The 24,245-nt window shown below is 34.2% G+C and overlaps 1 protein-coding gene and 1 long non-coding RNA gene across 2 annotated transcripts in view; one reads left to right on the top strand and one right to left on the bottom strand.

The window, feature by feature from the left end:
* The window catches only part of LOC127849311 (uncharacterized), a 209,247-nt gene that overhangs the window by 164,029 nt on the left and 20,973 nt on the right, over positions 1–24,245 (top strand). The gene's annotated exons all lie outside the window — the stretch shown is intronic.
* Positions 8,183–9,521, bottom strand: LOC127847786 (uncharacterized). The gene is made up of 3 exons (XR_008034170.1): positions 9,471–9,521; positions 8,860–8,928; positions 8,183–8,306 (listed from the first exon to the last, which is right to left on the bottom strand). It is a non-coding gene; the product is annotated as an uncharacterized LOC127847786 (long non-coding RNA).

Below are 24,245 nucleotides of genomic sequence, written 5' to 3' on the forward strand. Positions count from 1 at the left end.
ACTACTGATTCTACTGCAGCTACTACTCCTTCTACAATTGGTGGTGCTGCAACTGCTACTACACCGCTACTGCTGCTACTGCTGTTGCAGCTACTGCTGCTGCTGCTGCTACTACTACTACTACTTCTACTTCTACTACAACTATTACTACTACTACTCCTACTACTACTACTACTACTACTACTACTACTACTACTAATAATAATAATAATAATAATAATAATAATAATAATACTGCTACTGCTGCTGCTTCTGTTACTGTCGCTTCTGCTGCTACTGCTACTGCTGCTGCTGCTGCTACTGCTTCTACTGCAGCTAATACTACTACTACAACAACTAGTACTACTGCTTCTGCTGGTGGTGTTGGTACTGCTACTACACTGCTACTGCTACTATTACTACTCCTGATTCTGTTACTACTACAACAACTACTACCACTACCACCAGTCTCACATCCACTACCACTACTACCAGTCTCACTTTCACTACCGGTACTACTACTACTACTACGACTACTTATACTACTACTACTAGTACTACTACTGCTACTACTACTACTGCTACTACTACTACTGCAGCTACTTCTGCTACTACTGCTTCTGCTGCTACTCCTTCTACTGCTGCTACTGCTGTTACTCCTGCTACTGCTGCTACTATTACTACTGCTGCTACTGATGCTACTGATGCTACTGCTGTTGCTGCTAGTACTGCTGCTGCTACTGCTGCTGCTGCTACTGATATTGCTGCTACTGCTTCTACTGTAGCTACTACTTCTACTACAACAACTACTAATACTGTTTCTTCTGCTACTGCTGCTTCTGCTGCTACTACTGCGGCAGCTGCTGCAACTGCTGCTACTACGCTGCTACTGCTGCTGCTGCTGCTACTGCTGCTGCTACTGCTGCTGCTACTGCTGCTGCTGTTGCCACTGCTGCTGCTGCTTCTGTTGCTGCTGCTGCTGCTGCTGCTGTTATTACTGCTACTAGATACCGCTATTTCTACTTAAGCTGAAAAAGTGACTATAACACCTTGCTTGCAGATGAAAAAATTACTCCCACACCGGTCGACACACGACATTCTCTCGACGCTCTCTCGACGCGCGACAAATCAGTCGACAGTCAATCTTGACTGTCGATTGATTTGTCGCGCGTCGTTTTGAGCGTCGAGAGAATGTCGTGTGTCGACCTAAAGATTTTAGGTCGACAGGCGACATTCTCGCGTGTATCATATTGACTGTCGACTGATTTGTCGTGCGTCGAGAGAATGTCGCGAGAATGTCGAATGTCGCGCTCGAAGGTCAACACATGAACTTCTCGCGACATTTTCGCGACATTCTCTCGACGCTCGATACGACGCGCGAAAAACCATCGACAGTCAAGATTTTCTGCGATTTTTTTTTCTAAAACCTAGCGCGATATGCGACACTCAAATATTGACTGTCGACCGATTTGTCGTGCGTCGAGAGAGCGCCGAGAGAATGTCGTGTGTCGACCTAGGGGTTTTTAGTTCGACAAGCGACAATTGCGCGATATTGGCTCGATAATTCGTATTCAGCGTCTAGAGAATGTTGTGTGTCGAGAGAATGTCGTGTGATTTTTAGGTCAAAAGGCGACATTCTCGCGATATCTCATATTGACTGTCGACTGATTTGTCGTGCGTCGAGAGAATGTCGCGAGAATGTCGAGTGTCGCGCTCGAAGGTCGACACACGACATTCTCGCGACATTTTCGCGACATTCTCTCGACGCTCAATACGACGCGTGTGAAATCAGTCGACAGTCAAGATTTTCTGCGATTTTTTTTCTTAAACCCGGCGCGATATGCGACACTCAAATATTGACTGTCGACTGATTTGTCGTGCGTCGAGAGAGCGTTGAGAGAATGTCGTGTGTCGACTTTGCGGTTTTTAGGTCGACAAGCGACAATTGCGCGATATTGGCTCGATATATCGTATTGAGCGTCGGGAGAATGTCGTGCGTCGAGAGAATGTCGTGTGATTTTTAGGTCGAAAGGCGACATTCTCGCGATATATCATATTGACTGTCGAATGATTTGTCTTGCGTCGAGAGAATGTCGCGAGAATGTCGAGTGTCGCGCTCGAAGGTTGACACACGACATTCTCGCGACATTCTCGCGACATTCTCTCGACGCTCAATACGACGCGCGACAAATCAGTCGACAGTCAAGATGTTTTGCAAATTATGTTTTCTAAAACCCAGCGCGATATGCGACACTCGAATATTGACTGTCGACTGATTTGTCGCGCGTCGAGAGAGCGTCGAGAGAATGTCGCGAGAATGTCGTGTGTCGACCTTGAAGGTCTAAACTTGGCACTATCCGGATTCCGTAGTTTAATGTTTTAATAAATTTATCAAACCTTAAGAAGTTCGCAAATATTGGTGCTGATTTATTGACATACAGTTTAATAATGCCAAGCAAGTCTAAATTGTCCGTACCCTACTAAGTTTGTCGTTGGCTGTAGACTAAATTAGATCAACTAGAGCGATGACTGCATACACCTTGGTAATATTAAAATAAATACTTGTAGACAAATTGATTGGGAATATCAAGATTTATAGACTCATCATCATCAATGCAATTTCTAAGCGTTTAATTTCATGTTATAAGTATGCTACTCGTTGCACGACAAAAACAGTGCTACACTAAAATTGCGGTTAGATTCTAAGCATGTTCCTGAGCGCATGTTTGTTGTTAAATTTTCAAATAATGTAGAGTTGCAAACAAGTGTATTACAACATGTAGAGAAACGAATATATCATGAACGCGTGTTATAACGATTACATTAAAGGAGACATAATTTCAGTCAACAAAAGACGAAAACGATTAAGCTATGAATCTCGCTTTGACGTGTCGTCGACCCAAAATAGTGTATTATAAACGTTCATATGATCGTATTACAGTATAGTGTCTACTTGATATCTCATGTGAAACATCGTAAAACCATCTTATCGGGCTGTGAATTCAGAAAAAAAGACAACACTCCAAAATATTTACATTAACGTTGCACGTGCACATGTACAGTTGAACAAGGCTTTTGAAAAATTCGTTAAGACTTTCATTAATAATTCCATCGTCCCATCTATAATTTTTTTTAGCATTCCATCTATAATTGTTCAATCAATCGATCCATCGATTCATCGATCCATCGATCCATCCATCGATCAATTCAGCCATCGATCAATTTATACATTGATCGATCCACCCATATATCCATCCATCCAACATTAATCCAACCATAAATCCATCCGTCCGTCCGTCAGCCCGTTCATCTGTTCGTCCGTCCGACCGTCCGTCCTTCCATCCTTCCATCCATCCATCCATCCATCCATCTATCCCCCTATCCATCCATACATCAATCAATCAATCAATCACGAATAAATCCATTTGATCCAGACATAAACAACGCACTCAAAAGCCACACATTAACTTATGCAACGATTTGGATATCTTCCCGTAAATCCATCGATGCATCTACAAATCGATTTATCTATCAACATTTAATACCTCCACCACACACACACAAACACACACGCTCGCACGCACAAACACACATTTAACCGATCATCTATGCATTGATTTACCAGTCTATCAACATATAATAAAAATCAATCCATCAATACATCCATCTATCCATCAATCTAACCATTTATCAATATATCCATCCTAAACGCACCGACCCATCTACCCATTCGTTATTCCAGTCATCAATCCATCGATTGTTCAATCTATCAATTTATCAATTCATTATACCATACATCAGTCCATTAGTCCTTAAGAAATAGATATTTCTAATATTGGATTCACTGTTCTTGATAAGCATTTAAAATGCTATATATTTTGCGCCTGCAGCAACAAATTTGCTGCGCACCTATTTATTAAATGATTTAGTTTAATTTGGCCTACGTATAGTACGACATACACTGTTTTAACACTTTGCGCTATCAGATTGGTTTATGGTAAAAGTTAAAAAAAATATGGCAGCGTTCGTATATCTTGTTGGCCAAAGACACAAATGGAAATGTTTATTTTCTCCCGGTGCAATAAGTCATTGGATCACAGATTATTTTAGTCATTTTGTATATCGGCGCTTCTACATCAGGATGTAAAATGTAAACTTGTTGGTATTGATTCAGTTAAAATATTAAACTTTAACATGCACATGAGTGTCGCCGTTGAACTGGACAACACCTGTCGAGTATTATATAAATTGTACGAGCCTCCTATCTACTAGTTAAAACTTGTGATGACTATATCTAGGGTGTACATTATGCCCCCAAAACATGAATTTTACGTAAGTGGGAAAGTGGAGAAAATTTCTGGACCTCAACAACTTTACTGGGATTATATTGCCTTTTTTCTTTTAAACAACAATACTGTTACTACACATTCTTATTTTTTCTTAAATTGGAAAGGTATAGGTGTTTATACTTAAGAAAACTTAAACTTTTCATTTCTTATTAAAACAGTGCTAAACTAGCAAAAGTAATGCATCGAGTATTGTATAATACCATAACCTATGATATTTAGAACTAATACAAATTCAAGATATTTTGTATCAGTGTTATTTTTGCCAAACAATAACAACTTCTTAGAGTCTATGTCCAAATTGCAAAAGGTGAAAAAGGCTGTTTTCCAATGGCAAAAAAGTAACGTAAAAAAAAACTTGCCAAAATTTCCCAAAATAGCCAAATAGCCAAACGTGTTAAATAAACTCATATAGCAGTTTTATTACCTAGAACTTAATACTATAACATTTTAGGAAGCAGTTTAACATGCACTTATTTACAATTGAAATACTGTTATTTATGATAATAATAATAATATTTCAATTTCCCCATTTTCATGGTAAATCGTACTTTATCCTCAATCAAAAAGGCACAGGTTGTAAAGTATAACGCGATAAAAAAATCACTGCTTATGCTTGATATTAATTGTATTATTTCTTTGTTCTTTTTATTAAACCATAATTGACAGAATGCTGAGCTTCTAATATAGTCTTGATTATAAAAACTACAGTGTAATATGTTAAATGTTAGTAATCACTACCATGTGTGAGTAAGCAGAACAGCTATTTAATATTTTTTATTTATTTTTACAAAAATTTAATATGAGCTAAAACTCAATTATTACTACTAAATGATCATTTACTGGTACTTTGCAGATATGGTGCATTTATTTGGCAAAATTTAATAATTTTCATAGACAATTGATGTAGTTTAGTGTTTGTGTGTTTAACAACTTTCATTGTAGTATTATCTAGATCTTTGTGACTGATCAACTGTTTGTTTACCAAATGTGATCACTAAGCGTATTTGTTTACTCGTCTTTGCAAGTAACATACGTGTATCATAATTGCCATTTTGATTTATTAAATATGTTTCTTTAGTCTTTAGACACGGTCGTGCCTGACAATATTTTGTATTATAAATATCTGAAAAAAAGTTATCTTCAAGCGCGATTATCCGCAAAGTGAACATTTCATTCTATAATAATGTTTGACTATATCCTTACTACCTTAGTTTTGAACGAAATGGATAGTATAAGGGGATATGTTGCTATGAATGTTGTCACCGATAATTCCGAAGAAACCTACACTAATTTCAATTATAAAGAATAGTGCGTCAACGAGTAAACTGGATAATATACCACCTAAAAACAACAGTAAGTCCAGAATTTACCTCTTATTGATATGAAACAATCAATATAGTCTACAGCATTGCATATTGAATATAACAGCTCCTTAGTTTTAAACGAAAGATAAATAATTTGCATTGGATGTTAAACATCTTGTCTCCCTTTATAATGTGCACATACTACCCGTTGGCATACATAAACAAACAAGCGACTGAGATAAAAGCCATTTCATATGTTAATGAATTGATTTGCTACTTCTAAAATAGTCCAGATATGCAGCGGATGTCTTTAGATTAACAGCAAATGACCGTCAAAGGAATTATTGAAATGGTATTTTTAATAAACGTTATGTATTGTTTTAACAGAAAAATTAACATATTAACTCACAAACTTACACTATTGTGAAATCATCTTAAAAATATTAAATGCCAAAGTAAAGTTGAATAACACATTTTGCCTTTAGAGTGATTCGAAACCCGAATCTACGGAAGAAAAATCGAGGCTGCAGAACTGTCAAGCGTATATAAGAAGCTTTTTTGTTCTTCACCTTTTTCCCAAATCAAAATATGTAAAGCATAAAATAAAGCTTTATAATTTTGTATTGTATCGGATAATTCAAACCTATAGCAGAAGCAAAAAGTTATTACATATTTTCCGCTATTGCCATCAATGATAATTTGTTTCTTTGAATATTGTGGCTACATTATTTTGGATTCTATTCTTTGTGCGAATTCTTTCATGCTTTCGAAACAATACAGGAGTACCATTAAGGGGAAAATATAAACAACTGAAGATAAATAATAAATTCACGCACGCCTGAGCCATAGTATTTAGCACATTTATTCATAAGATGATAATCTGAATGTACTGCTGGTGATTAGTTTTTTTTCTGATATTTAGTTTTCTCCGTTGGTTGTTCGTCGTTCACATATTTCTTACAGACCACTTCTAATGACAGTCTAAGAGAAACTTACGAGGATCGATTTGTTAATAGTATATCTTTCCTTAATACAGTGCAAATCATGTTGGCTAAAACTACGTTTATTGCAATGTATTTTTGCAAACTGTGCATAACTTAACTAATTTGCTGAGATGTAGGGTTAACTATATATCACCCTATATTCTCTAATATTCAAATTGAGCATAAAGAGAACATCGATGATATGTACAGTTTATTATGTATCACCCCATATTATTTAATATTCATTTTTAGCATACAGAGAACATTGATGAGATGTAGGGCTAGCTTTATTCCGCCCTTGTATTCTTTAATATTGAAATCAAGCATACAGAGAGCATCGATGAGATGTAGGGTTAACTATATATCACCCCATATTATTTAATATTCAAACTTAGCATACAGAGAACATCGATAAGATGTAGGGCTAACTGAATATCACTCCATATTATTTAATATTCAAATTTAGCATAAAGAACATATCGATACCAGGACCTCTCTAATCAAAGCCTACTCACTCTCACTACACCATGAAGGCATTTGAATATGCAAAGCAGAAAAAAACACTATGACGGTAAAATCGTTGTTGCTACATCTTCGATGAAAAGCATAGAGCACGTTTTATAATGGTTTCGCTTGCGATTGATGATTGGCGAAGAAAGAACACACATTTATTTAAAAATCAATTGCCAAACCGTGAACGATACCCCTGAAAGTATTTCTTTCTTGAATAACTGTGAATCGCGTTAAAGATGGGGTCAATACAGCTAATGAAAGATACAACCATGCTAATTGACGCTACTGTTGACTGTTGCTACTGTTTATATCATGATTTACTAAAGGGAAAACTTTGCACAAATTTATTTCCAAATACCTCCATTATTTCGACTACAATATGAGATTCAACGCGATTTTTAAGGTTGAAATAAAGAAAGTAATACAATTCGTAACTTCAACACACAGTTTTATTGTCATAACACATCAACTTCAAACCAAGCGCATGACGAAAGTCAAAGTTTAGACGGAAAGAGGCCGCCAAAGGTCACATCCAAGAAGACATTCATACTGGAACTTCTTACCGAATAAACATATCACATGTGTTAATGATACAACATATAAATAAAAATGCATGGTATATAAAAAACAGCAACATAGGAACATATTTCGAGGGGAATCAACGCGACGAAGCCAAAGTTATTTCCTGTTTCCAAATTCCTTAAAAGCTATAAACTATTAAAGTATATAACCCATACACGTACACATGTTCTTTATTTTGATGTTAAACTATTTGCTTAACAAGCGATCTACACACCTGCTATAAATTATAATATAACGTGCTTATACGTAAGAAACAAAAATATGTGTGACCCATATCTTTATATGGTGTTCGTAAATGTCAATATCACAGCATTCAACGACAGTCAGCGTTATCCCCCCTTCCAAGCGCCACCTTAAGTGGAAACGGCAATGACCACCGCAACCAAAGTGAGCCCCAGTGTCGCCGCCAATGCAGAGCACCCGCATGTGCCCACGGTGATCAAGACTGGTAGATCCAGCGTCAGCAACTGCGCCGGATTCGGTCGCCAACAGCACCATCGTGTAGTTCTCGGTGGTTTTCTGAGACAGCGTCTTTCCGGTTGCTACCTTTAGCACGCCGGTAGCATTGAAGGTGAAATCGCTGTTGGTATTACCGGCTAGAAAAAGATAACTACAATATTACAGCCGGAAATCACTGACTCAACTTCCCCCTACATCATTATTGACAACTATGATGCAGAATAATACTGAATACAGCTACATTAACACTTATAATAAAACTTAAATTTAGTACCTTAATAGCTTCTGAAGTGACATATTTAAACCGTGAAGATTAAGAGATGTAAACAAATGGGTTATGTGATATAACTCAGGAATTTGAAAGTGTCTACTGAATATTGTTATGCAGTGCGATTCTCCTTAATGTATTCTCTAATCCAACCATGACCTTAAAGACAAAAGCTAAAACGCTTATGAGTTCAGTAGCTATGAAAACCCAATTTGAAATCGATCGACGGACATACGATAATCCCTTCAGGCAACTGCAGTACAAATGTTGAGCGAATTACTTTGACCATAATTGAAACGTCTGTCTATATAAGAAACAAACACTGAAATAAAATTACTGAGAATGTATATACATTATTAGAAAATCATTGAGTATATTTTGAGTATACACGTTTTAATTCAAACAACTGAATTCAAATTTACATGTAATTGCGTAGGTCACAGTTGTGCTAGCGGTATTGTCATTCACGATGTATGTCCCAACGGTCGTGTCTGAGAACAATAAGATAATTACTTAGTAAGTTAATGAGAACAGCTGTTGATTACACGTGCCAAAATAAACAAAGTGCTGTAGCAGAAAATAAACCTTATAATCGCGGGTGGTCCCTTATGCATGGCAAGGTAAACAGCCATGTTTCAAATTCCATAAATCCCACGAAATGATGTATTGGGTATTTGGTAGTATTGTTTTCTAAACACGATGGTAATCAGAATCTGATGTGTGCCATAATAAATCATCTGTCTGTGAAATAAGCTACATGCTAGGGGGTATCATCTGATTTTGATAATCTTTAAATGAAATAGGTGCATCCAATATAATAATCACTTTCCTCGAAAAGCTTTTGCCAACTTGTCTGGACATAATAATAAATACAAAGACACAATATATTAAACCATTTTAAGTGCCAAATGATAAAAGAAACTGCATAGCTGCGATTTAACAAATTGTGCATGTTGTACTCCAATATATATATTCATAAGGAAAGCTTATACAAGATCGTGTACCATTGTGTAAATTGTTTACAAATTCCTACCTGCGGTCGCTCCGCAAGTCATGTTAACGTCGTACTTGGTCTGTCCGAACTGTAAAAAAAATAATATATTATTCTATCATGACTATGTTTGAGCTTAGTACATGTTTTTACGATCAGTGATGGATTGAAGCAATCGGTAACAGCAGGTCAAACAAATGCATATGGATAATTATCATTTTCTGGAAATCGTCACTTTTGAAAAATACGTGACTTCAAACATAACATGATTTAACTTGTTTGTATGCCGTAATATTTATGAATATTTCTATCATCACAAATACATTTTATTACGATTCTCGTTTAAACAAACACGTGATATACTAGTATACGTTAATAACAAGTACGAATTGTACTGAGAGAATTTGTATTTCTTACGTTCTATGCAAAGGCCAATACGTAAATACAAATTTTACCACCTATAGTTAATGCAAAGTCGAGTTTTAACGTTATATAAGCTTATGTGACTATAAGTAGAAACAAAATAGAAGAGCCCCAAAGGCAACAATGCACCTTTTTCCGTTCAATCCGGTTTTCTCAAAAGACAAAAATCTACGTCGTGGTAATAAAAAAGCGTGATTGTGTGTTTACAAAACGTCTTTGTCACATTATATGACAGGACATTTCGTATCGTATAACCTTGATAATATAACTTTCAGGAACAATACGACTGAACACAATCACAATCTAACTCTACTTAAAATTTAAATGCTTTCGTCAGTCAATTTTTCCATCAATCGAATTTCCAATACTTCAGAATATTTGTCTGCAAAAGTGTATTATGTTAGGCAGCTGATGCTTTCGACCCCAAACGAGCGTTTTGCTTCGGTCAGTAGTCTACGAACGTTTACTTTATATACGTTCTTTCGATTATCGGACCGTGTTTATATATACAGTTGTTCTATTTATAATTCTTATTTCTTCCTTTATAAACACAACTGTTTTTATCTCCACTAAAAAAACACGAAGCTCATTTCTTGGTGATATGCGATTAGGAATTCTGTATTGAACATATCATTCGAATTGATTATCAGGTTTACAATAAACTTGAGTTTAATCGATTGAAAGGAAACACAGCTTCTCAAAACTGTGCAATTGCATCTCCTATAATATGTTTGAAAATATATTTTACATTACATCACTGGTATTGGGACTGAAACATTATTTTGCGATGATGTTTTTTTATTGAAACTTGATTAACAGCATTACATTTTCTATGAAAAAGAAGTTCAGACTATTATGGGCATTATCGGATTATCGCATATTGATATGCAGCAACTTATCATTTACCTTTAAAAACAAATAATACGTGATATTCCTTATGTTACCATAACTTCGTTTCGTCAAGTCTTACGTTATAACAAAGTTGTAATATGAAGTATTTTGTTATGACAAAGGAAGATAACTGAATATGAAAATGGTCTTTAAAAGTCTTACGTTATTTGTAAGGTGTAGAAAGGCGTTGTTTCAAAGTCGAGACTCTTGCCTGTAGCCAGATTGACGGCACCGGCTGTATCGATCTCAAACAAACTTCCGGTATTACCGGAAGCTATGATGTACACAATTGCGCCAGAACCGGTTTTCTTAGCGACTGCATTGAAAAGTGGTGCACCTGCGATCGAATTTTCAGGTACCTTGGAGGTGACAGTAGCAGATAAAGTTGCGGTAGCTGTTCCGGTAACACTAGAAAACGACGTGTCTGTCCAGCCAGTGATCTGGGCGTCTGAAAGAACAACCAAGCATGTAACGGTGTTTGTGATCTTTAAAAAAATACAATATAACTAGACCAGACTTACCTCAGGTCTCGTGTTCACTGATTTCATGAGATAATTGCTAAACGTGTATTTAAGGACACCACAGTAACGTGAAATTGGTTATTTAATGAAGTCGCAGCATGTTTTTTGGTTAAATTTGAACAACGCAAAGTGCATTATCAGCCGTTGTTATGATCACGCCATGTTGATAGCATAAATTCGATTGACAAACTCAGTTCTTTTATGTTGAATTATATTTTACAACATGTTCATTTGGTAAGGTTAAATATAAGAATGTTACTTAATTTTAAAACGTATATTTTATTTGTTTAGTTTTCACCAAAAAATTATATGGAATGGTGTCTATCGATACTAAGTTAATATATCCACTGATAAATGTTAATTTCAAAATAATTACTTAAACAATAAGTAATACACGTATTGAAAGCATGAATCAAGTTAGTGTAATAACAACCAATATCTTTGTTATTACATAATTGCCACTGCGTTTTGTTGATTGTGGTGATTTATATGTTATTGTCAATTAATGTAGTTTGCGTCGTATGATTGTAAATATCGAATTTATTTACCTGCGTACTGCAACAAGCAGAGCATTACAAGGAATCCTGTCAATCCACTCATGGTTAGTTGCTCACAGGTCCAACACTACATGTGACAGGAGCATGGCGCTGCCTGTCAATTTATACCAACGGTAACCACCAAAAGCCACGTACGCAGTTTCCAGGACGCTAATCAAAACAAATGTTGTGACAACTATTGTCTAACTATCATTAGATTGCAATTTTTTTGTTTTAACGTAGCGGTTACTTTGAGTTGCAGCACCGTAATTATTCCCTGAACCAATCAAACGTTCGCGTACACTAGCTGTTTTAAACACAGTTGCTCAATTGCTGATGCAATTTACCTGCTTAATAGAAATACATTTATTATTTTTCAAATTACAGGCTGGTTAAATCAGGGCATAGTTTAGCAAAGATCCCTCGTCAGGTAGAAGTTATTGACTAAAACTATTGCATGTTTAAAAACTCTAGGGGCGGGTCTTTTTTCCACTGAATAAATTTGAGTCACTTGTATTATGGACTTCGAACGAACTTGAAGTAATACATTAACTCAAATGAAACAAGTTGTGATAGCAACAATCAACTTGTGTTTATCTAAACCTACAACAGTTTAAATAATTCTTTAATTAATTCATTTTCTAAGATGATCTCATTTTATGTGGTTCCTGGTTTTATAACATTTTTTTTCTATGTAATTACATTGCAACAGATAACTTTTGCGAATGAACATGTTCATATCGGATTCAACGTTGACGCATACATTATTTGTCGTAATGTTAAATTGCTACAGCATACGTTCAAAACAATAATGACCGATTTGCTTTCCGATTTATTCTCAAATTTCGTATTTCATGTTTGTGTGAAAAGTCCTGAATGTATTGATAGTAATCAAATAATAATTATTACAACACTTTAATTATATTATAAGCAACCATAAATGTTTGTCTTTCCCGGGTTTAGAACCTTAGATCTTTAAAAGTAAAATATAACTTGCTGCCCCTGCACAACGCAGAAATCACATATTTTAATAGATTGTAAACGCTATGCTTTTCATGCACAAAATAGATGATATATGTTCCGAATAACTTCCTTTCCCGGATTATAGACGTTATACTAATTCCTTTTCGATACGGTTGATTATCGGTGTATTATTCAGCAGAAATACTTGCTGTTTAGCTAGAATTGTGCGAACAAAAATATTTATTGCTTATCGACTACATATACAAAAGAACTTATTACATTGTATTTATTTGTTACATAAGTTGATAATGTATAAAGAGCATGCTTATCGACAATATCGAAAATACCCGAATTACTAGCATAGCGTTTACACTCTATTAAAATCTGCGGTGCCAGCGTGGTGCAGGGCGAACGTTATATTTTGCTCGTAAAGATCGATGGTTTTAAAACCGGGATAGACAAACATTTATGATTGCTTATATTATAATGTGTAAGTGTTGTAATTATTATTATTTGATTGCTATCAATACATTCAGGACTTTTCACAAAAACATTAAATACGAAATTTGAGAATGAATCGGAAAGCAAATGAACAAATCGGTCATTATTGTTTTAAACTTATGCTGTAGCAATTTAACGTTACGACAAATAATGTATGCGTCAACGTTGAATCCGATATCAACATGTGATCTGTTGCAATGTAAGTACCTGGAAAAAATAGTTATTCAATCAGAAACCACATATAATGAGATCATCTTAGAAAACGAATAAATTAAAGAATTCTTTAAACTGTTGCAGGTTTTAATAAACACAATTTTTGTTGCTATCACAACTTGTTTAATTTGAATTCGAGTATTACTTCAAGTTTTCATGGTTATTAGACAATAGTTGTCACAACATTTGCTTTGTTAAGAGTCCTGGAAACGACGTACGTGACTTTTGGTGGTTAGCGTTGGTATAAATTGACAAGCAGCGCCATGCTTCTGTCAGATGTAGTGTTGGACCTGTGAGCAACTAACCATGAGTGGATTGGCAGGATTCCTTGTGATGCTCTGCTTTTTGAAGTACTCAGGTAGACAAATTTGATATTTTTTAAAGACAAAACGACGTCAAAAACATCAATATGTACTAAGATATAAATCACCACTATCAACAAAACGCAGTAGCAATAATTTAAATACAAATGTCTTGGTTGTTATTTCACTAGCTTGATGTTTCAGACTAAAACACATAACGGTATATGCTTTCAATACATGTATTAATTTTTTAAGTGATTAGTGTTAGGTAAACATTTATTCGTGGCAATATTGACTTAATAAACACCATTCCATATTATTTGGTGAACAATACACACAGAAAATTCGTAAAACCGTTTTTCATTCATTGACATTTTCTTACACTGTTGCACTAACTTATTTAACATATCCTTGTTGGAATAAATATTTCACAATAAAAAAAACTGTCCATCGAGTTTGTAATATATACATTGTTTTATTATAACAACGGCTAAAAACGCACTGCCTCGCCATTCATCAAAATTAACAAAAAAAATACGACTTCCTTGTATGACAATTGCACGGAACAGAACATATTGTTATTATTATTTGCAGCTTAAGCATACACATGCGTCGAAATAACAACATTTTGTATGCATTTTGAAAACATTTATGTATTTCGAGAGAATGTACTATGTACGAAAAGGCTTTTAATTTTTTAACATAATTAAGTGAATGTTAAAATCCTTTATGAATTGAGAAAACAATTATGCAGTTAGAAATTATATGTCACATTTAAACTGGGAATCTTTCATCAAGCTATTTTTTTCGACTCTTAATCACACTACTGGTGTGTCCTTAAATACAATTTTAGCAATTATCTCATGATCTCAGTGAACGCAAGACCTAATGCAAGTCTATTTAATGTAGATGGTAGTATTTGTACAGATCTTATCTTGCTTTTACACCAGGTCAGACAAATGAATTCAGATAAATATCATTTTCTGAAATGCATCAGTATTGAAAACAATCGTGAGTTCAAACATAAAATATTTAAATTGTGGGTATGCTGTAATATGTATTAATGTTCCTATCATCACAAATAACTTATATTACACAATTCGTTTAAAAACTTTGTGTGGATTGTTAAACGTTAATAAATATTGTACACACACACTCATCATCATTATTATCATCGTCACCTCGATTTCATGGGGCATTTCAAAGCACGGTCGCTTTGTGTAGATAAACAAAATCGAAAAATGTATTTTTGCTTTTGATATATTGTTGAGTTTGTTTGTTTTAATTACAAACAAAGATTGTGATGGATCGTTAAAGATACATAAACAAATACGTGACTTGTTATGTATACTTAAAGATGATCAGAGAAATATGGTTTGTATTCGAGACAAACTATACACAGTCTTTCAATTACAAATGATGTTATTACATCATTTTCAAAAATAAAAATAACCTGCTGATAATTATGACAAATTATGTAATTTATAAAAATTCTAAAACAAAATGTATTGTGTCTTATTTAAAAAAGACTCATATAAACAAGATTTGTCTCTTATTTCCATAATCAAGGTTTCCGAAAAAGGTGATAACTGATGATTTTCACAGTTTCCAAGAAATTGCAATCAAATGTGTGATGCGTTTATTTAAAAACGGGTTTATTGCAAAACGGATTGTATACAAGTGTCTCATTGCAATAATGCACTGCAACACGGGTTTTTCAATAAAAATATTGCATACCTGCGTTTTCTTAATCTAAGTCCGAAATTGGTTAAACTAATTATTTATAAATATATTGTGTGTATGTTAAAATCATTCTTTATATAGATTGTGTATTGTTCTATCAAATTGACTCATCAAATTAATAATGTTCAATGCTTTTTAAGTTTGCCGTCGAAACTAACTTTTTTTCATATAGAATAAAGAAAATCAGTCAACACGACATTTGAAATTGTCATTTCAGCGTTTCAAATCAATTTAAATCAAAACGTACACGACATATGATTTTATAAAGAGTGTATTACAAACGGGTTGTTTTAAATATATCAATTTCAATAAGAAACTGCAAGCCGTTTCGCAATACAATTATTTCATTTCAAGGTTACCTTCACAAAACTAACACAATTGGTGAAAATAACAACTACATACATTCTGAGTTGTTGCATCACATTTACAGAGGAAATTAATGTCTTTTTTGTAGTCGAATCTAGTCGAAAATGAAATTGGTTGGAATTACTTTCAATACACATTTCTAGTCGTATTATTACATTTACTCATGAAATTAATCACGTTCAATGTCTTAAATCTAACACATCTGTGTTATTTTGAACAAGAAAACCCCTATACGTGACTGTTTATACTTTCTTTTCTAAGTGTTCAATTAATAAGAATCAATTAGTACACGTGTTAGGAGTTTATTGCAAAACGGCTTGTTCTAAAAAATGTAAGATGACAATAAAACACTGCAGCCTGTTAAGCTAGACAAAAATTGCATTTTTTGGTATTCCTCACCTTAGTCTGAAATTGATTGAACTCGTTTTCTGCATTCTTTATTCTTCTGTCACATTTACTCATGCCAATGACCACTTCTAATGTATGTTGAATTTTGTTTGAAACGTACAAAGTCCATAAGCACGTCATTTGAAACTTTTCACTGTGTCAAATCAATTCGAATCAATAAGTATATGTTTGATGATTTTATTGCAAAACGGGTCTATTTCAAAACGCTTTTAATAAAAATATAACATTGCAATAAGACGCTTAAAAACATTTTTCTATTCAATAATTTAACTTATTGGCTATTTTCACTTACGTAAGAAATTAGTTGAAATCACTCTTGGTACACATTCTGTGTTGTTTTAACATATTGAATAACGAAATTCATCATCTTCGATGCCTTTTATTTTTTGTCGCAACTTGCAGTTATGTATCCTTTTTAAAATATTATCGTTTAGATGTGTAACTTCCTCTTTTACGTTTCCAACTCATTTAAATAACTTAATACATGTATGATTTGATTGCAAAAAGGGTTAATTACAAAACGTTTTATTTAAATGTCACATTGCAATTAGACACTCCGGCCCGTTTTGCAATAAAATTAATGAGCAACGGGTTTATTTCAAAACGGGCATACTTCATTTCCTTAAATCAAAGCTCGTGACAACATGTATTTCATCTCGAAAAACAAGATAACAAAGGTCTTGCAAAACTTAATATGTTAGCGTCAAATTTTAATCAAACGCGTGCAATTTCCTATTTTGATAAAGCATTATGTATAATATGCAGACATATATACTATTCTTATGTTTCTGACTAGAGTGTTGTTCTTCTTCAAAGAATATTAAACGTTTAAGTTACAAAATAATTTTTGGAAGATACTTGTTTAATTACTTATTAAATAAAAGTTCTTTTGATATTTACACCGTCGCGAAAAATGAGTGTAGATTGGTCGCAAATACTTATATGTTTGCAATCACTTGTTATCAAACGCGTGTAATTAACAACTTGTATAAAAAATGATGTATGCACAATGTTTACATAACATTATGTTTCAATTAATTTAAGTAATTCATATAAATATAGGGAATACAATCGAATGAAGTAATGATGATTGCGAACTCAGTGTTAAATTTACGAATGTGATCAAAACCTTATGCCACAATTAAGATTCGTCATGAAACAGATTGATCGGGTTTTGATAAAACTAACAACTGTGTTTACGCCGTATAAATCAATGTCACATATGTTATGCACCTGACTTTGCTGAACCAAGAGGTGTGTCTGCGAAAATGGCCATATGTGGTAACCGCATTATTGAACTAATATTGCATTTTGTACGAATTAATTAATTAAAGTAATGTTTTTTCAATACAAAAATCTCAACCAAATTCGGATGATGTATGAATATAACATTAATTTCACCGTGCAATGTATTCTGCATAAACACTAATATGATATTCTATATTTGAAAAACATTATATTCTTGACATTAATTTGTATGTAAGAAATTCATTAAAAGTCGTTGTACAAATCTTCCTTATCCTTTCCTTCTTACTGTCATTATTAAACGTTGATAGGGTGTGCATAGCACCTTTTAATAATATAAACAAGTAGTCTTCAAACATATACAAACTCGTGTCGTAAACAACTGTCATTATTAAACGTTGATAGGGTGTGCATAGCACCTTTTAATAATATAAAGTCTTTAGAACAAGTAGTCTTCAAACATATACAAACTCGTGTCGTAAACAATAGCATTTATTCAAACCCATCAAATAGGTGCCTTTCGGAGACTGCAAACATGATTTTGCAGAAACGAATCGCAAATTAAACACCATTATAATAAACCTTTTATAATATAGATGGTGCCGGGAACTTTACAGGACCAACGGGAGTAGCGGCACCGGCGCGGCGGGAGATAACGCAGTACCAGTAAGCGTGGTGAAAACGAGTATGGACACATCCACACTTTTTACTGTGACGACAACGACTTATCATGCAAACAAGACTGTTGCATTTGCTACTGATGGGAACGCTATTGCTAGTTCTACACTCACTGGCGGAGTTGTTAAACTGGCGGCCTCTAAAACCTTAGACAAGGCAACGAAATCCTCATACACGTTAACAATAACGTAAATGACAATCAGCTTTTTGTATATAAGTCTCTCGCACGAACGTCTGACGCGTGTATCATTCATGACGAACAAGCATTCAGTGTATATCATTGTAAACAACGTTTTTATTGCAATAAATCGAATGTCATTACATATATTATATGTAATTGCATTTGGGATTTTGCAACATTTAACGTTATCTCATTTTAGTTATTTTATTTCTTGTCGTCAAACTAGTTACATACATACATATTATGTCCGGGTCACGCCTAAAATTGTTTTCGCCTTAGGCTTCAACGGAAAATGTTAAATGATTTCATCAAACAACTACACATACATAGATTTGTAAAGGCAATTAACAGTTGTTAAGCGATTCGGATAACCGCCGTTATTGAGTGTTCTATTTTTCAGCAATACTATCACAATCTGATTTTATTTCAATTTAATAGCATCGCCGATAGTGCGCCGACTACTGCAACTTTAACAGTCACCCTTAATGTGACAAACAAACTAGAATTTGCAAAGACAAGCTACGCATTTTGTGTAGCTGAAGGCACTGTTGCAGGTATAAATATTTCACTCAATCTCACAGTTTGAAGATGCCGAATCTTTATCCTTGCAGTATATATCTTTAAAAAATATGTATTTCTCTGTAGAGGTATGCTGAATTCCTACTGGACTTACTAAGAAGCTGTGTTTTTGTGATTTTTAGGAGAATACCTTTATATTAAAAAGCGTCCATCCTTTGAGGCTTTTATAATTCCGTAGACGTCGGCACATTTTTACGGAATGTTCAAAAGACTTCCGCATTTATTGAAAAAAATCGTATAAAAAGCATCACACATATTTGTGTACATCACAGAATAATAGGCAATATAACAAGCCTAAGATTTGTAATTACTTCAAATAGTCAATCAATATTTAATTTAAACGTTTCTATAGTATGCTTTAACTTGCAAAACAAGTCGATTTATTTTACAGATTCAGCTTCTTTGCTCAAAACAGCGTACGTTGATGTAAGGTATACTGAGAAAGAATAAAATATAGTATTGTAGTCAAATGCTTTATCAATATATCAACAGGGACTGTGATTGGGACATCCACACCAGCTGATGCTGCAGCAACAGACACTGTAGCCTACATTAATGGTGAGAAATGTTCTTTTGAAACCAAAATTAATATAAGTGTTAAAATAAAAAAATAGCCACACTAATGGTCAGAAATTTTCTTTTAAAACCAACATTTATATACGAGTTTAAATATAAAATTAGCTCTAAAGATTTAGAGGCAGACGATGGATTGTACGCAACATTAAATTATGCAACAAATGATTGAACGAGTCAAAACATATTTAAACATAAACGTGTATTAAAAGCGTATCACTTAATAAAAAGGTTATGGGCAAAAATATAAAGAAATAGAAAGCAAGAACGTAAAACGGAGAATTTTACCTTTTTGTGTAAATAAACAGAATTTATTCTAAAATGTCTTGTGTTAATTGGCCTGTTATTGTTTTGGTCTCCATTTATGACATCAAACTTGTCAGACAAGTTTGGTGAGGATTTATTGTTTATGTCGCCCGCCCAACCGCTGTTCCGCCCGCTCGTCCGCCCATCCGCTCGCCCGCACATCTTTCAAGTACGTTTTCATAATAAGTCACGTCAAGAAACGGGCGTATACACATTGTGAAAAACATTATGGTTAATCATGGAGCAAAACAGTTACATTAATATTATTATTTTAAATAATTTTAACCTAGCTCCTAATACTGACCTAACTGTTGACGCCTCAACTGGCGCACTCAAGGTTGCGACGGGCAAGACACTGACAAGCGCTACAACTGGCGGATACACCACAACGATCACTGCAACCGCTACTGGAACCGGTGCATCGGCCCCCAATTCAACTGAAGTGAAGATCACGGTCGGAGGATGTAGCGAAGCTGGACCAATCCAATTCATTGCTATTATAATGCTGATCCCACTGCTGATCACACGTATTTTTTAGTTTCTCAACGAATATGGATTTAAACCATGGACAAGTCGACTTGCATTTAGTACATTGAGAAGGATACAATATTAGAATTCAAAGTTGTGTTTAGGAGGTTTATATTGTCTAATAATTTTGGTGATTTACCTGTTTATTGTAAAAACATAAATTCATTAATTGTTTAAATTGTTATTACATGAACACTATACTATTTCATAAAAAGTATTTTACAGCAAAAATGCAAATAAGAAGCTTAAATGAAATAAGATATTTAATATGTTATTAAAGTGTATTTTTTGATAAGATGTATGCATTGGCGTTGAAGAATACATTGTTGATAGTGTTGTGTGTATAAAACAAATCTGTACATTAATGATATTGTCCTTCTATGAAATACCTTTGGGTATTCGATTTTTTGGGGATAGTAGAACTTGTGTGTAAATAATTTTGTTTTTTTATATTTTGAAATACAATCTAACTTCAATGTGTTGTCATTAACTCTATTTATTTTCTTTCTTTCTTGGATTGCTCATGCATTTGGATACGCTGACATTGGCTCGATATACGATCATTAAGAATAAAACACATTATTTTTGGTTCGCTCCGATAGTTGGAAGTAGGAAATAATAACTAAATACGAAAACAGGTAGAGACATTAAGCGATCGGAAGATGTATATGCCTAACTGCAACGCACTTCGGTGTCAACTAAACTCAGGTGTTTAACATGCGATCCAGGTTTGGTGTAAGTGTTCATAACATAAAAAATAAGTTTTATTAGTGCATTTCGAGCATCATACCCTACCGTGTTTTCATAATCGTCTTCTTTCTCCTCCTCCTCCCTATCCTCCGCCTATTCGTCCTCTTCCTTCAAATCATCCAACTCATTCTAATCATTCATCTCCTTCTTATCATGCTTATCCTATTCCTCCGCATCCTTCTCCTCACCATCATCGTAATCTTTGTCGTTGCCGTCGTCGTAATCATCATTATCATCATCATCATCATTGTCATCATCATCATCATCATCATCATCATCATCATCATCATCATCATCATCATCATCATCATCATCATCATCATCATCATCATCATCATCATCATCATCATCATCATCATCATCATCATCATCATCATCATCATCATCATCACCACCAACACCAACACCACCACCACCACCATCATCATCATCATCATCATCATCATCATCATCATCATCATCACCATCATCATATCTGGACTTAAGTATTTAACGTTTTGGTTCGAGCGCACAGTTGATTATATCTTGTATTCGCACACAGAGCTTCTGAACATATACATATTTTCAAAATATTGTATACACAAGGAGTAATGATAAATTACATAAACCTTATTTTGCTTTATACATTTTGATGCCATTTCAGCATGCTCGAACCACTGACCCTAAAAGTTTAAATCAAGCACTTACATGATTCGGTCATCAGTGCTCATACAGTACGAGGTGTCCTCGTATTGTCCCAAAGTATAACGATAAGAACAGAACCCTCCGATTTATTCAATCATTTTGTGTTGTAACGCTTTATAATTTTAAAATAGTCAAAGATGCATATAATTGATATTCTAGAGAATGATATATGTTAAGAATTTCCGCTTGCGCTGAAATATCATAACTACAACAACAATTTGCGAAATTGAAACAATGCTTTGCAATTTTGATAATTTATCAAAACGTGAAAAGGTCCTAATATTTGAACATTTAAATTTTAAGACGGTAGTCGAGCATATCACGAATCTCCACTCCGCAGTTTATCAAATTTCAAGCAGAGTTTTCGCATTCTTGAAGTGTTTAACCCAATACTTGAATAATAAATTAATGACACGTCGTATTTTCTATGATAGACTTTAACTAAAAACCACCGTTCATCATGCATCAAAGAAAAAAATTATATACTGTAGAAAACCGCTTTTGCGATGTCGTTGAAATCGTCAACAATAGTTCCATTCATCAATCCACCCAAAACCCACACACAACCCACCGAACCAACTACCAACCAAGCCACCCAAAAACATACCAACTAATCACCCACCCAATCCTACCATTCACCAATCTCACCATCCAAAAACCATCCACCCATAAACATAATAAGTTGCAAATACTAGTTCACTTAGACGTTAAAATTGTTATAATTCCTATAAAATGTCGGTCACTCACAACACTTGTTGCATATGTGTTGATATGAACATTCTTCAATTTATTTTTTGTATGTGCAATGTGTTTAAATAAGAAAAATAACCCATAAAGCATGTCTATAGTGGATGCAGTAGCGTGTATACCCGTAAACATCTTCGATGTTGTTATATTTTCAGCCTTCAGTGGCTGGTAGCGGTAATGTTATTTTTATTATTTTCAGAAGTGCTGTTTAGGCAATTGGTCACATGCCTTGAATAATGGACCAACACATTGTATATAATAAGAATTCAATACTGCTCCAGCAGCTGGAGTTTCACTTGTTTATATTGAATTGCACAACAGTTTGATGTGTGCTGCGTGGATGCAGTCGCGTGTATCCCCGTTCACATCTTCGATGTTATTATTTTAAGCCTTCAGAGGCTGGTAGCGGTATTGTAATTTTTATTATTTTCAGAAGTACTGTTTAGGCAATTGGTCACTTGCCTTAACTAAAGGACCAACTAATTGTAAAAATATAATAACAATTCAATACTGCTCCAGCAGCTGGAGTTTCGCTTCTTTATATTGTACAAAACGATACTAAATTGCAATCCGCTGCTCCCAATGGTGCGTCGTCTTGGTCTTATTAGGCACTTGATTCAAGTAAGGATGATTTCGCCCGATCCTACTCCCTTGCCCAACACTATTTGGTAATAGTCCCTCGATAATATTGTTAGCAATTCAGCTGCGGCGAACAGAGGACATGATATAAACATGTTTGTTTATAATGCACACATGTTTTTGAAAATGAATAAATGTTTGTTAAAATGTATATTAAAATCTATATTATGTTATATATTTTGTAATCTTTCATTATTGCATTACCTTTGGCACTCGAAATTTACTAAGTTATAGAACTTTAGTTATTTTTAAAATCAAGGTCTCATTTTTACTTAAAATATGCATACATTACGGGCTAGGAAACGTATCCAGGCAAATAACTGCAAGCAAAGTGTATTCAAAATGACGAATTCAAAGAGTTGTCTTTTATCAAAAAAGTATGTGCATTTTTAAAGCGTATTTCACTTAAAGGTAAAAATCTTATAACACTTGATCCATCTTTGTGAATTTTCTATTGCATTGCACACGCTTGTTATGCCACCATTACAGGTATCATTTTCAGTATAAATACAACACTAGTGAAGGGAGACAACTCATTTAAGATTTCCTATGTAGTGCCAGCGCAGTAAATTTTCGGTTAGGTTTATCGTCCTTTTTCAAACACATTTGTAAATAATCATTGCTATTTAATCAGTTGTTTTTAAATTATAAGATTGATCACAACGTCGACAAGGGCGATGCAATTTTTAAACACAGATTCTCTTGACTGGAAAGTACATAAGAGTGATATAATATTAAATGGCACAGACGGTTTTCAGAAGCTTGATAGTAAATGCATTTAGTCTCTAACATTTTGTACAATATTTCAACACCACTTTATATAAGCCCTTTTAAAATGTATTACGGGAGAACTTGGCGGTCAGACGATTGAACGGCGTCCAGGAAAATGATTTCATGTAAATACTTAAAAAATTAAATCGGATTATCATGGGCTTTGACAATAAAGTTTATTTGCATATCTCGGCCATTTCAAATAAACAACTTAACCGATTAAGGCAGTTTTGTAAAACAAATAGCAACATTGCCATTGTCCTCTCCCA

The sequence above is a fragment of the Dreissena polymorpha genome, chromosome 10, assembly GCF_020536995.1.
Source record: "Dreissena polymorpha isolate Duluth1 chromosome 10, UMN_Dpol_1.0, whole genome shotgun sequence".
Lineage (NCBI taxonomy): Eukaryota > Metazoa > Mollusca > Bivalvia > Myida > Dreissenidae > Dreissena > Dreissena polymorpha.